At 36.0% G+C, this 13,297-nt stretch overlaps 1 long non-coding RNA gene across 4 annotated transcripts in view; it reads left to right on the forward strand.

The window, feature by feature from the left end:
• Positions 1 to 239: 239 nt before the first annotated feature.
• LOC144318530 (uncharacterized) overlaps positions 240 to 13,297 on the forward strand; it is a 60,805-nt gene continuing 47,747 nt past the window's right edge. For 2 of the 4 annotated variants that reach the window (XR_013384520.1, XR_013384519.1), the window contains exons 1-2: positions 240 to 305; positions 761 to 807. This is a non-coding gene — a long non-coding RNA (uncharacterized LOC144318530). Of the gene's footprint in view, positions 306 to 760; positions 808 to 5,924; positions 6,012 to 13,297 lie in introns of all 4 variants that reach the window. The other 2 variants (XR_013384518.1, XR_013384517.1) reach the window with 2 other exon arrangements.

The raw sequence follows: 13,297 nt of genomic DNA on the forward strand, positions 1-13,297 counted from the left end.
ATCCTGTGATGCATACTTTCCACAAATTAATATGAACCCAAAGTTCATAATCTCTTCAGGGAATAAAGTCCACAGTGTGTTGTTTGCTTCTGAACTCTAGACCTGGGTATAATGTAACTTTCACAATCTACTTACTTGGCCTAGTGGCTTTGAATGAAAGTTTATTATGCCATCACAGACATGTTTATGACCAGGTTTAGCCAGTGCAGGCTATAAAGGTACCTCTTTCCCTTGACCCAGTCAGTTAATTTTAAAATGCCCTGGGCCAAAACTCTCTGTGGGAAACAAGCTTCTAGAATCACGAGGTAAATTCTTAGTTTACGTCTTTTTTGTATCATGCTATTTCCCTCCATAAACGATAAATGTGGCTGACTTTTTCACAGAAATAGCTCTTTCTATGTCCTGATTTTCAAAGAACTTGGTACCTTGGATAAAAAGGAATCAAATGTGTTGCTTAATCTTTTGAGTGGCATCAACATGAACTTACTTTTTATTTGAGAATCCTCTAAAAAAGTATCCTTCTCAGAGGTCATTTTACTATGACCGTTTTTCTAAGTCATAGATACAAAGAAAAGAGTTTTAGAATTACTTACCATCTGGTGACTAGTTCCTCCTGAAATGCCTTCCACCCATCCATATTTTAATATCTTTTCTTTCAATCTTGTGAAATACCTCAGCCAAATATATTGGTTTATCAGTTATTTTCCCGGCTTCTCTAAGCGGCATTTGTTATATGAATATTCATTCCCTTTCCTTCTAGGTCTCCCTCTCTTTTTGATGACAGCTCCACAGTTGCTGAATTACTAGGTCTGTATTTTATAGGCAGCACAAAAGGTTCCTGGACGTAACGTCCCCAGAGATCTGCAACTCTCCCTATGTGAGAATCTGAAAGCTCATTTTATGGCTGTTGCTGTGAAATGGCAAAACACCAGACAGACATAGACACCAACCTGGCATTCGAAACCAAATTGACAGCTGTAACCTAAAGAGAAAAAATGTGTAAAACCTTTTTTCTTAGTTAAAAAATTAAAAAAACATATATCTAGATCTCTCTATATATAGATACACACACATAACAAAGTTTGTACATACTTGTGCTGATAAATACATAAACTACACGAACTATAAATGTGAATATCAACCCCAGAAATACCTTTCCACAACCCATGACACAATCACCATGTCTTATATTTGTAGGCACAGGACCAAGGCACAGTTGTAAGGATAATGTCAACCTTTGGTTTCAGCTAACAGCCACCTGCTACTAGAGCTGAGCAATGATCCTGTGCTGTGGCCAACTGTGGCTGTGTGGTTACATGGCAGGTTGTGTGCTTTGGGCACGTAATAGGACACAGTGGAAGTCTTAGCCTTCTAGCTTACCCCAGAGCCAGTCATGCAGCAATCCCCTAGGTTTCATTTTCAGGACAAGTGGATAAATAAAAGGAAATATTAAAAAAGGTATATATTTTTTAAACAACAACAACAACAAAAAAAAAACAGAGTTGCTAACACAGATAAGTGAGTTGGCAGTACATTGGACTTGGCATCAAGCTACACATTTCATTATGAGGTTTACACCTGACAAAGCTTTCATTTAATTTTTTGAGTTTCTTGTCTTTAAAAAGAAAACTCAATCTGTATATTTCCACTTTAAAAATTGTAATATATATGTATATATATCGATTCTCTTCTCTCTTTTTTTGTTCTAAAAATATTTATTGAGCTCCTAGGATATAGTCACCATTCCATCAGAAATAAGTGGAAATGCATTTAGAACATCCTTTAAGATCTAGAGCTTATCAAATGTGAATGAGGCCTCTCTGATCCAAATGTCGTTTTACTATCTGTTTAAGAGAAAAAGTGATTCCAGTTATTTCACCTCAGTGTCATTTTTAGTTGCTATGACTTTTTCTTTCTACTATTTTAAATCAGTGGCTTTTTAAAATATTAAAAAGTATAATATTAAGGTTGGCAATGTTTCTAGTAAAGTGTTTCTAAATTCAGCTGTACAAATGTGATTCACCAGAAAGAGGAAGAATGCCAATTACCAAACAGAAGTTGTTGCTCATGTACAAACCACACTCCTGAATATTTGTGTTTATTAAACAGAAATCCAAACATCTCATTTTAGTTTCCAGAGAAAAATAAAAGGAGAAGTTGACTTAAAAGTGGGTCAAACTTTCTAAATTAATTTTAAAAAATGGCTCACAAGAAATGCGTTTAAAACTTAGGAGAAATTAAAACAAAGAGGGCAGAGGTATATCTAAAATTGTTAATTACCATTTACCAAATGTGAATCAAAAAGAAATATATACCAGGAGCCAAATGTTTCCCTTTTTTCTATTTTCTCCTCATGTATACTGATCTACCTTTCACTGGAAATATAGGGTAAATTCAACATTAGTGAAAGACTGAATGGAAACTCTAGGTCTAAGGAAAGAATAGGAGTCTATCAACCACTCTGTCCCTTCGGAAAGTAAAGAGAGACTAGACAGGTTTCCCAGTAGTGGGGTCCCATGAGCCCTAAGCCTAAAACTGCAGCTTCCTCTATCTCACACACCCTCTAAGAGAGGCAAAACTAAATTAATTTTTCCACCTCTGTTCCAAAACTTTTACCCTGGAAACAGCTTTTCTCGGTCTTTCCCTCCTTCTTGCTGCCAACTCCTTCTCCATTCCTCTGGATCAAAATGCAATAAAGCGTTTATATCTTTTAAATAATTATGACTTAGAAACTCCTATGCTGCATTCAGATTTTTGACCTCTGCTCCAGCGAAAATATTCTAAAGAAAAATTTTGTGAGCCTCCCAGAATACTATACAATTTTACATATGTTTCTGCTGTGATAGAAATTGCCATTTGCCCAAGTACTTTTTATATAAATGCCCTCAAATTTCTAAGATGGTACAGTATGTTCCACCCACTTTTGTGACAGATGGAAGAGACATTTGGAGTTGTAAAATGTCTGTATGAAGAGCAGAGCCTTCTAATGTTGTCATTTTACCTCAAACTAATATAGTTTTCTCTACCCCACTAAGGTGCTGAAAAATAAATCAATTTTTTATTGAGTTCCCAAATGCTTATAGCACTTGTGCTTTTTTACTTTAGAAGCCCCCATACTCTTTCAGTGTCCTTTTGTCCTAAGGCACTTTCCAGTGGTCTACTAATAATGTCTTCTAGATTCTACTTTAGCTAAGATCTGATTTCATCTCAGATCTGTCTTCAACCTTGTTATTCTTTTAATAGATCCCACATTTCTTACTGAGTGTGGCAAATTTATACCAATCAAAATATGTCAGAAACAAATTCACCACCCTCTTCATCCTTCGTAACCAAACTGATCCTTGCTACTTTTGATCCCATAGCATACTAATACACATATATTTACATATGCATAACTCTGTAAATATATATACATATACATAATACATGTATATATACACATATATATACATATATATACACATACACACCACACATATTTTTTACTTTATTTTGAGTTCCTCCTTCTGTTGATTTCTAATATCCAACTAATTCCCAAGTCAGATAGAGCTCATAGATATATTTCTTGTATTTTAAATGCTCTATTTTTTGACATTTGCAACTACCACCCCAGTTAAGGCAGGTACCATTTCAGGCCTGGATAGCTACAAAATCTTCAAAGTATTTCTCTCCAATCCTTAAATGCCCAGAATACCACTTTCAGAATAATCTGTCTAAAATAAAAATTTCATCGTTCACTGTGGTGCTCTAAAATATTCAATGGTTCTCCATTAGTTAGCAAAAACCAAACTCTTTACCTACTTCAGGAATTACTGCCCCTTCTGGAATTCTTTATGTCCAGCTCAGCTGGAAGTCCTATAGGGAAGTGGAAGAAGCACTGGAGTGGGAATTAAGGGAACTGGATGATAGTATTTACTTGGTTTCTGACTGGCATACAATCACTGTCAAATCCTGCAATCTCTCTGATTTTTCAGATTTATTCATAATATTGGGCGATGGGATGCTGAGGATAATGGTCATAGTACATGGAATTCCTCCACGGTCTTAAATTCGATGGTTGCAAGACCTAGAGTTCTCATTATTCTAAGAATATCTTATTTATTCTACTTTTACAGAGTGAGATTCACACTACACATAGTATATGCCATCTCTTTCACTTGGAAAGTCTTTCTTTTTTCTTATTTCCTACTTGAATAATGTTTCCCTTTCAAGATCTGCCTCACATTCCAGTGTACCCATACAAAAGCATTTCAGGTTATCACAATGAATTCTCCATTTTCTGAACTTCACCATATTCTATAGCACTTTCTTTTCTTTTTTTAACTAATTTACTTATTTATTCATGAGAGACAGACAGAGTCAGAGACATAGGCAGAGGGAGAAGCAGGCTCCCTGTGGGAAGCCCAATGCAGAACTCAATCCCAGGACTCTGGGGATCATGACCTGAGCCAAAGGCACAACTGAGCTCCACTACTGAGCCACCCAGTCGTCCCTAGTACTTATTTTTCTTATCATTGATTTTCAATACCTGTCTCAACTTTAATACATATAATATATAATATTCAATATATGTTTCCCATTTTACATAATTTATAGTTGTTAATATCTTGGCCACACCTTAGTACATATCAACCATTACATTTCAGTATTTCAATACTGTTTTATTATTATTCCCATTATCTTGGTAGAGCCCAAATGATGTTTCTTAAGTCTCTTGGTCACTAAGTTTACTTGTCTTCATTTCCAACAAATTTGACCACATTGTGTTGGCCTTGGTCATACTCTTCTATCTAGTTGCACTGCTTTTGTTTTCTTCTTTTTTAGATGGGTTTGAATTCTCAGTAGTGATCATGTATCACATCAGTAGTGATTACTGGAGCTTTGTTAGGAAGGATTCTGAAGTTACCTTCGGGCTCAGCAGGAAAGAGAACCACAGTGGATCAACGTTTTTTCTCTTTTGTAGATGTGGAAAGTGGCACCGTAACTGCCTTCCTTTTTTTTTTTTTTTTTTAATTTTTTTTAAATTTATTTATGATAGTCACAGAGAGAGAGAGAGGCAGAGACACAGGCAGAGGGAGAAGCAGGCTCCATGCACCGGGAGCCCGACGTGGGACTCGATCCCGGGACTCCAGGATCGCGCCCCGGGCCAAAGGCAGGCGCTAAACCGCTGCGCCACCCAGGGATCCCCCGTAACTGCCTTCCTATCCTAGCCCTCGATCCTCAGTGTTCCACTGCCTTATTGTATGGCATTGTCTAGAAGGCAGCGGGACAAAATAGAAAGGTCTTTGGAATTGTAGATTTAGGAGTCTAGCTTGGTTAAGGTGTGGGCTCTCCCATTGCTATTGCTTGACTTTGGCAACTAACAATCTCTCCTTTTCAGTTTCTTGATTATAAAATGGAGATTTCACATACAGTTCTAGACACCTTATAGGATTGTTGAATATCATTTAAAATAATATTTGTGAAACTATTCCATAAACTGATGACATAAAAATATTAGACATTTCTATTTTTGCCTTTTATTATTATAAAATATTTAGAAAACAAGAGAAAGGATCATAATCTTATGATTCCAATAAAGCAATATTAGCATGTTGATTCAGTTTTTTTCCCTTGCTTTCTCATGTATCTTTTACAACCTGGCTAAAATCATATTAAATATATTTTGCCCTTGTTTTTATTTTTATTTTTATTTTATTATTTTATTTTATTTTATTTTATTTTATTTATTTTTTGCCCTTATTTTTAACACCATTTCATAAGTAGTTTCTCTATTTCCATGTGATTTTTTAAATACAAATCATAATTGTAATGATTGTATAACAATCATTTAGCAGATATGCCACAAATCTCTAAAATCTCTCTGTTCTTCTTATAATTGTAAATATATCTCCTCTCTATTTTTTTTTCCATGTGAAATTAAGCTGGTTACTTGGGACAAATTCACTTGGTTTTGGAATGCCACATTCATTCATGGATGCTGCACACATTTATTGACTACTTACTGTCAGGTACTGAGTTACACTGTAGGTATATAGTGAACAGAAAAATTGTGACTTTTGTCTTTACAAAAAATGTATATAGTCTTATGGGAGAAGACAGGGACATATATTTAAAAAGTGAATACCAATTACTATAGAATTTCAGATTGTAATAATGTTTGAGTGAAAAAAATAGTGCTATGAGAAGAAACATTTGAAAAATTGGAGGGTAGTACTTATTTATAATTGGGTTAAGGGAACACTTTTCTCGGAATGTGTCATTTCTGAAGGACTAAAAGAAGACAGAGTAATGAAAATCTGAGAGAATACGATTACAGGCAAAGTGAATTGTATGTGCTAAGGCCTGAAGTAGGAAGAGTTTAAGGAATGAATGAAGCAAGAGGACATCGGTGTGAGTGGAGTTTAGTGAACAAAGAGAGAATGATCAGAGATGAAGCTGGTTTGGGATCATGTGACAACACATGTTATACATTGTGTTGTCATGGATTGTGGATTTTATTTTAGGGGTAACAAGAAGATTTGATAGGTTTTAAAGAGGGCAGAATCTTGCCCAACTTTGGCTGCCTTTTAGAGAGTAGTTGGAGACCTGTAAGAGTGAAGGCAGAACAGTAAAACCAATTGTAGGAGTCACCAGTGGGAGAAAATGATGGCTTGTTCTAGAAAGTGGAACTAGATATGGAAAGGGAAAGATGAATTCAAAATATGCTTTGAAGGTAGAACTGATAGAACTGTGTTAGATTAAAAAAAAGAAAAAAATAACTGTGTTAGATTAGATATGGGGTTGAGCAAAGGACCATGAGAAGAAAGACTCCTTTACAAACTGTCATGACTTTGTAATGTGTCAACTTGGCTCTGCCAAATTCAGTTTCCAGATTCCTCTTTGTGGGTGTCTCTAGCGAGGGTAGGCCACAGAGAAATTCTTGTGAGATATGGAAGGCAGAAAGGAAGTAGCAGTCATTTTGTACTCACTCACACACATTATCATTAATCTGCTGAGTCAACTCCTTGGCATGAGGCAGGGGCTGGGCCTGCATCTTCTCAACTTGCCTATAGATCCTTCTCCAGCTTCTACAACTCTTTAGCCAAGTCTGTAGCAATACAATACAGGGCCCTGGCTTCTGCAGGTCACCTATACCATCAAAATCAAAGGTAACAAGAAATGGTCTGAGCGTTTCCAGCTTATGCCTGATATTGGATGTCACACCCACCTTCCCTTCATGACTGCCTACCCTGTGGACTTATAGCCCTAGCATCAGACACAAAGACAGCAGCCTTATAGAGAATACTTGTCCAGCTCTAACAAATGTATGAGGTTAAATCTCTATTACAGTCCCCCTTATATGTAAAGATATGTGAGATATCTGTATATATAGCCCCTAATGATTCTGCTTCTCTTACTGAATACTGCTTGCCACATATAACAAAATAATTGTTTTCATTTATAGCACATTGCTTTCCTACTAAAAAATTAGTGGGTGTTGAGGGGAACAAATGCACTTTATTTGTAGAAAAAATATGATAATAATGCTTTAAAGATTTTAAGAGAAAACTGGGCTCTTACTAGAGGTATGGGCAGAGTAAAGCCAGGTTCATGGGCCTGTTATATTCCTGGAAGTTAAGAAAACTTTGCAGTACTAGTATGCTAGCAAAATCTGTGCAAAATGATAGGAATAAAAGTAAAAGAAACGGGAAGGAGAAGGAAGAAAGGGAGGAGAGAGGAAGGGAGGAGTGAGGAGAGGAGGAAAAGATTATTTTGAAAAAGAGCATCATATTTAATAAATAACTAATTTTAAAATATACAAATAACTAGTTGTAAAATATTAAAAAATATTTTGGAGGGAAAGTTTTTTCTATATTATTATTATTATTATTATTATTATTATTATTATTATTTAGGGAAGAAGGTATCTTAGAGATTCCAAAAAAGAAAACACTTTCAATTAACTATTACAATTTGAGCCCTGTTGACTCCACAGGCAGAAATTGTTGCAACTTAGAAGAGAAACAGACCATTAAAGAAAAACACACCATTTCACTAAAATATCATTTCAGTGAATCGGTGTCAAATTTCAAAGGCTTTAAAAGGCATCACTGATGAAAAAGGCCCCAAGATTTTAGTCAAATGATCTTTCTGTCACCAAACTATGACAACTTTACACAATATGTTGGGAAAATGAATGCAGCATGAGTTAGAAGCAAACCAGTTATACTCACTTCCATTGTTACTTTAGCAAATGCACGCACCACATCTGTGCTTAGACTGGATGGTAGAGCCTTCATATTTACAGTCACAGGAGGACAAAACACGTTCCCGCCCGTATTAATTGCAATATCTGAGATTGATAATAATAAAAATTAGTCTTCTCATTGTCTAAAGAGCCAAAGAAATTATTCCTTCATTGTAAAGCACTCATAGCATCTAATATTTCAGCAACTTAATAATGCATTTGCATAATGCTATCTTAGCACCTTTATTGCATATAGAATAGATTAAAAGGAAACAGAAAATAATACATCCTGCTAACTTTAGTTCATTCATACAAATACTTATTGAGAACCTGTGTATGCCAGGTATTGCACTAGAGACTAAGAGTTCAAAGATGAACAAATCTACTCCTGGTCCTCAAGTAGCTGATAGATTAGTGTTAGCTAACCGAGCCATTCACTGAGTAATCCTAAAATATCTGCTCTTCTGCCTAAGTCTAATTAACCTGTCTTCAATTTCTCACTAGAATTTTGAAAAATAAATATGATTTAAAATTGCTTGTCAAGGCTTCCATGGAAACTGAAGTATTCATTCTACGTGCAAGGCAGGATTGCATTCCCTGCTCCCTTTAAAGATAGGATTGGTCGTACTTGCTTTCCCTGATAAAGTGGACCCAGTGGTGTCCTGGAGCTTATACTGACTCTTGCCAGCACAAATTTGGTGAACCTATAGATGAAAATATTATTAACAATTAAATTATATAAACCAAGACATAATTTATAACAAAGATAAATATCCAAAAGCATCACTTCCTAATTATTTCATTACATTTTACTGTCATGTATGTTTTTGAGAGTATTCCTGTCTATTGTCTATGTGGCAAAAATGCTATATGATGGTCTGTTTCTTCCTTACTCCATGGTGATCACGTTGGTAACTTGAAATCAGTCACTGTGGGAGTATTTATAGTCAGATATTTGCAAACACTGCATATTAGTGTTTTTCCTTTCCTCAAAATCTGGCTGATGAACATTTTCTAGAATACTCCTGAGTGGGAGTGTAATGTGTCATTTCTAGGAAGAACCTTCCTGGCCAGTATGCATCCTCCTCCCTGCTGAGGGAACATGGAAGTATGTGTTGAGTTAGAGCTTTCATCAGCCTGGATCACCGAGTCACTATAAAGAGGAGAACGTGTGCCTTCCAACCCCAATCCCCAGACCCACCCTGGACTTATGGCATGAAAAAGAATTAATTTCTTTTTTTTTCCCTTTTGTTACCATAGCTGGCCTTTAAAAAAAAAAGATTTTATTTATTTATTCATGAGAGACACAGAAGAGAGGCAGAGACATAGGCAGAGGGAGATGCAGGCTCCATGCAGGAAGCCTGATGTGGGACTCGATCCCAGGTCCGCGGGATCATGCCCTGAGCTGAAGGCAGAACGCTCAACCGCTGAGCCACCCAGGTGTACCCCATAGCTGGTCTTGACTGATAAAAAAAAAAACAATAGTAAAGTACTTCCAAAATATTTTTTCCCCAGAAAGTTGTACCATTACAATGGTACAAGCGTAATACTTACTGCTGTTTCTATAATTGAGCTTCTGCTCCATACTACTCACCTTCATTCTTTCATTGGCAATTGTCATGTATAAGGAGAAGGTATTTGCTAACACAGTAACTTTTCCTAAAAGTTCTATTTTTTTAAGTTCAGCCCACTGAGTTAGTCCTTCAGGTGGTCTCTATTTATCTATTGCTCTGACTGTAAACAACTCATTTTGGGTGCACCTGGATAGCTCAGGTGGCTATTTTACCAATTCTTAGCTCAGATCTTGACCTCAGGGTCATGAGTTCAAGCTCCATGTTGGGCTCCACATTATGCTCTATGGAGCCTACTTAAAAAAACAAAACAAAAAACTTATTTCGTAAAATCTAACAAGTGGAGTTTGGGTGTTACTTACTTTCTTACTTGTTAGTTTATACTTAATAGAACTCTGTTTGCTCATTAGAAGGCTACTGATTAAGTTGGACATAGTCACCACTACGGAAAAAAATTCGAAATTCCAACATTATCATAGTCCTCGTACCTCTTGTTGAAATTTGAGAGCCAAAAAAATTAAGACAGTTGAAAAATAAGGATGAGACAGGGAGAGGAAAATGGGGAAAAGAGAATAATGTGCTGTCAAGGAAGTTGAGAGTAACAGTAGTAATTCAGAGTTGCATCAGAGATATAAAGTTACTACTATACTATACTACTATACTACTATAAAGTAGTAATTCAGAGTTGCATCAGGTATATAAAGATTTTCCATATTAGAGAGATTTTCTCTTTTCAAAAATGTTTTATTTTTTTTGAAAAATACAGAATTAAGTCTTTTTGGTCAATACTCTTAAAACTAAGAAACTTTCAAGATCTGGAAGCTATCAAGATAGACCTAATTTGACAAAGATTGTGAATATACAAAGATTCCTAAAGCATGCATTCAAGAAGATAGAACCGGAGCTGGTTGGCTGGACAAATGTCCTTTATACACTAGGTATAGAAAAGGGCTGGTCCGGGCTGAAAGTGTAGGAGAAGATGGAGATACTGCCTACAGCACTATTCACTGTTGATATAGGCTTGTATCTCATAACTGATTATAGAATGAAGACAATTATCTAATCGATTCAGGAAAAAAATTTTTTCTAAAATTACCTAAATAAAATTACTATTATATACATGAATAGAAGTCAAAAATTGAGTTATTTGAATTATTTAAAAACAGGAAGTAGAGCCTGACTTGGTCCCAATTAAGCCCAACCTCCTAAATATGACCTTGATGAGCCTTCTGCATTGTTCAAATACATTATTTTGTTATTGAACTCTACTCTTTGCATAGGTAAATACCTCTCTACTCCCTGGATCCTTTGCTTCTATATTCTCCCTCAAATGTTCAAATCTCCTATAATCCAAATCTTCTACTGGTACTGGGTCCTACAAAGAAATACTGTCTTCTTCTACTGAAGTATCACGGCTTGCCAAGAAGAATTGGACTCTTCTGGTGTTTTCTAATCCTGACTGGATTCAAGTAGCCATTAAGCTCTCTAACAGATTCACAGAGTTGGAGTTGTGGTTCACAAAGTGCAATAGCTAACAAGTTATTGCAAGCGGTTCATTCAACCATTCAGATATCAAACAGTATCTATATATTGACAAAATGACATTTCACAGTATATGTATACTGTGCTTCCCATGTATGCAGATCTTATCTGATCAAGAAATTAGAGATTTATTTTAAAATATTCCTGAATTTTAACTAATCTTTTGAGCATTTAATCACTCAAAATTTAAAATGTGATTTTTATTATACAGAATTGCTCAATTTAAAAATAGTGCCTTTTTCTTTTAATATAGTTTTTTTTTAAAAAAAAAAAAACAATGTATGTTATGTAGTTGCTTAGAAAGCTAACTGTTCTAACTGTCCTGTTTCTGCCCCTTATCAGTAATTATTCCTCAAACCACTCTCCATTTTCTAGAATTTAGTAAAATTCTGTCTTTCATTGATACCTTCTTTTTCTTCACTAGGTATTATGGATTTACATCTCTGTCTTATAATAGTTTTAGATGGACTTTTGTCAGGAAAAGGAGATAAACAAATGTTTTCAAGCTACCATATCTAACCAGAGGTCTCTTTAAAAAATTTTTAACATCAAGAAAGGGTTCTCTTGCTTGGAAACATTAGGAACCACTGATGAAGAGGAAGAACTACAAGGAAGAATCAGGAAATCTGGATCTACCTTGGTTTTTGCTACGTGGGTGCTACATCTGCTACAGGATGACTGTGAGCCAGCTATCTGAGCTTCCTGTGTGCATTTGGTCCTCCGTGAAATGAACACTCAGGCAACATGGTCTCTAGGTCTCCTATTTGATAGTACTGGACTCTACTTGACAAACAGAATAAGGATGGGCCGGCCTCCTACCTGCATAATATACCATCAAATTGGGAAACAGAAAGAAAGACAAGACTGGGTGCTAAGGAGCTAATCCTGCCCAAGTTGAATGGGGAGGCAGAAAACAAGGTGCTAGTAGAAGAATGGCATCTTGAAGCTGGCAGAGTCCAAAGTTGAGGCATAAATACCAAAGAAGCTTGGGTCAAGATCCAAGGAATACATGGACGTGGTCCCTTGCATGAAAGGAAAATTGACTTGGCAGGAATGATTTAAACTGAAGGAGAAGGAGAAAAGATGGGAAACAAAGGCCAAGAAGTAGGTGGTTATGGTAATTAAAACAGGAAATAATTGAAGCCTGGATATGGATCCTGGCAGGAGAAGAGCAAAAAGAGATGATGTCTCACTTAGAGTTGATAAGGATGAATACAGTCATATCCCTTAATTATTTTTTTTTCTGTAAAATACACTGGTATGTTTCTAATACAGAGAAATCTAAATGTTTCTAATAAAGGGAAATTCTAAAATAGTTTAGTGAGAGATGAGGCTAGCGAGTTGAAATGAGTTCTGAGTGAATGCAGATGAATCTGAAAAACAAAAACAAAAACAAAACAGAAAGAAAACTCTGAAAAGGCTGAGCAAAATAAACAGCGATTTCAACTGGCTGGCTTTCTTCCTTGCGTTTGTGAGTCTAGATAAGGAGCTTTGTGGTGGTGGGAAGGCAGTGAAGCTTTAATTGCCTATTAACTGGCTCCTTCTGTTTATATCCTTTCTCTACTCTGTCGTCTATCCCCTGACTTGGCCACTGCCGCCTATGCTAAATGAATTCTGATCAGCTAAAAATCACACAGTAATTTAAGCTGGAAATTTTAGTTAAATCCAGTCAATTCCCCAACATCTTTTCAAAAGGATGAAGGTTTTAATCAGTACAATACAAGCCATGGGGAATATGGGAGAGATCAGGTCAGAATGTGGGTCAGAAAAACTATAGAGGAAGTGCTAATGGGATAAGGACGCCTGAGCTTTTTATCTTATTAGCGCTTCCCATGTCAAATTAGCAAAATGGTTCAGGCACTAAAGTGTTGAGATAAAATGTTCATATGGTATGTGTTCCCCAGAAGGATTCTCTGTGAGCCTCTTCTAAGGAGATTCAACTTTTCTTCTCTTT

This window comes from Canis aureus, chromosome 8 (assembly GCF_053574225.1).
Source record: "Canis aureus isolate CA01 chromosome 8, VMU_Caureus_v.1.0, whole genome shotgun sequence".
NCBI classification, from domain to species: domain Eukaryota; kingdom Metazoa; phylum Chordata; class Mammalia; order Carnivora; family Canidae; genus Canis; species Canis aureus.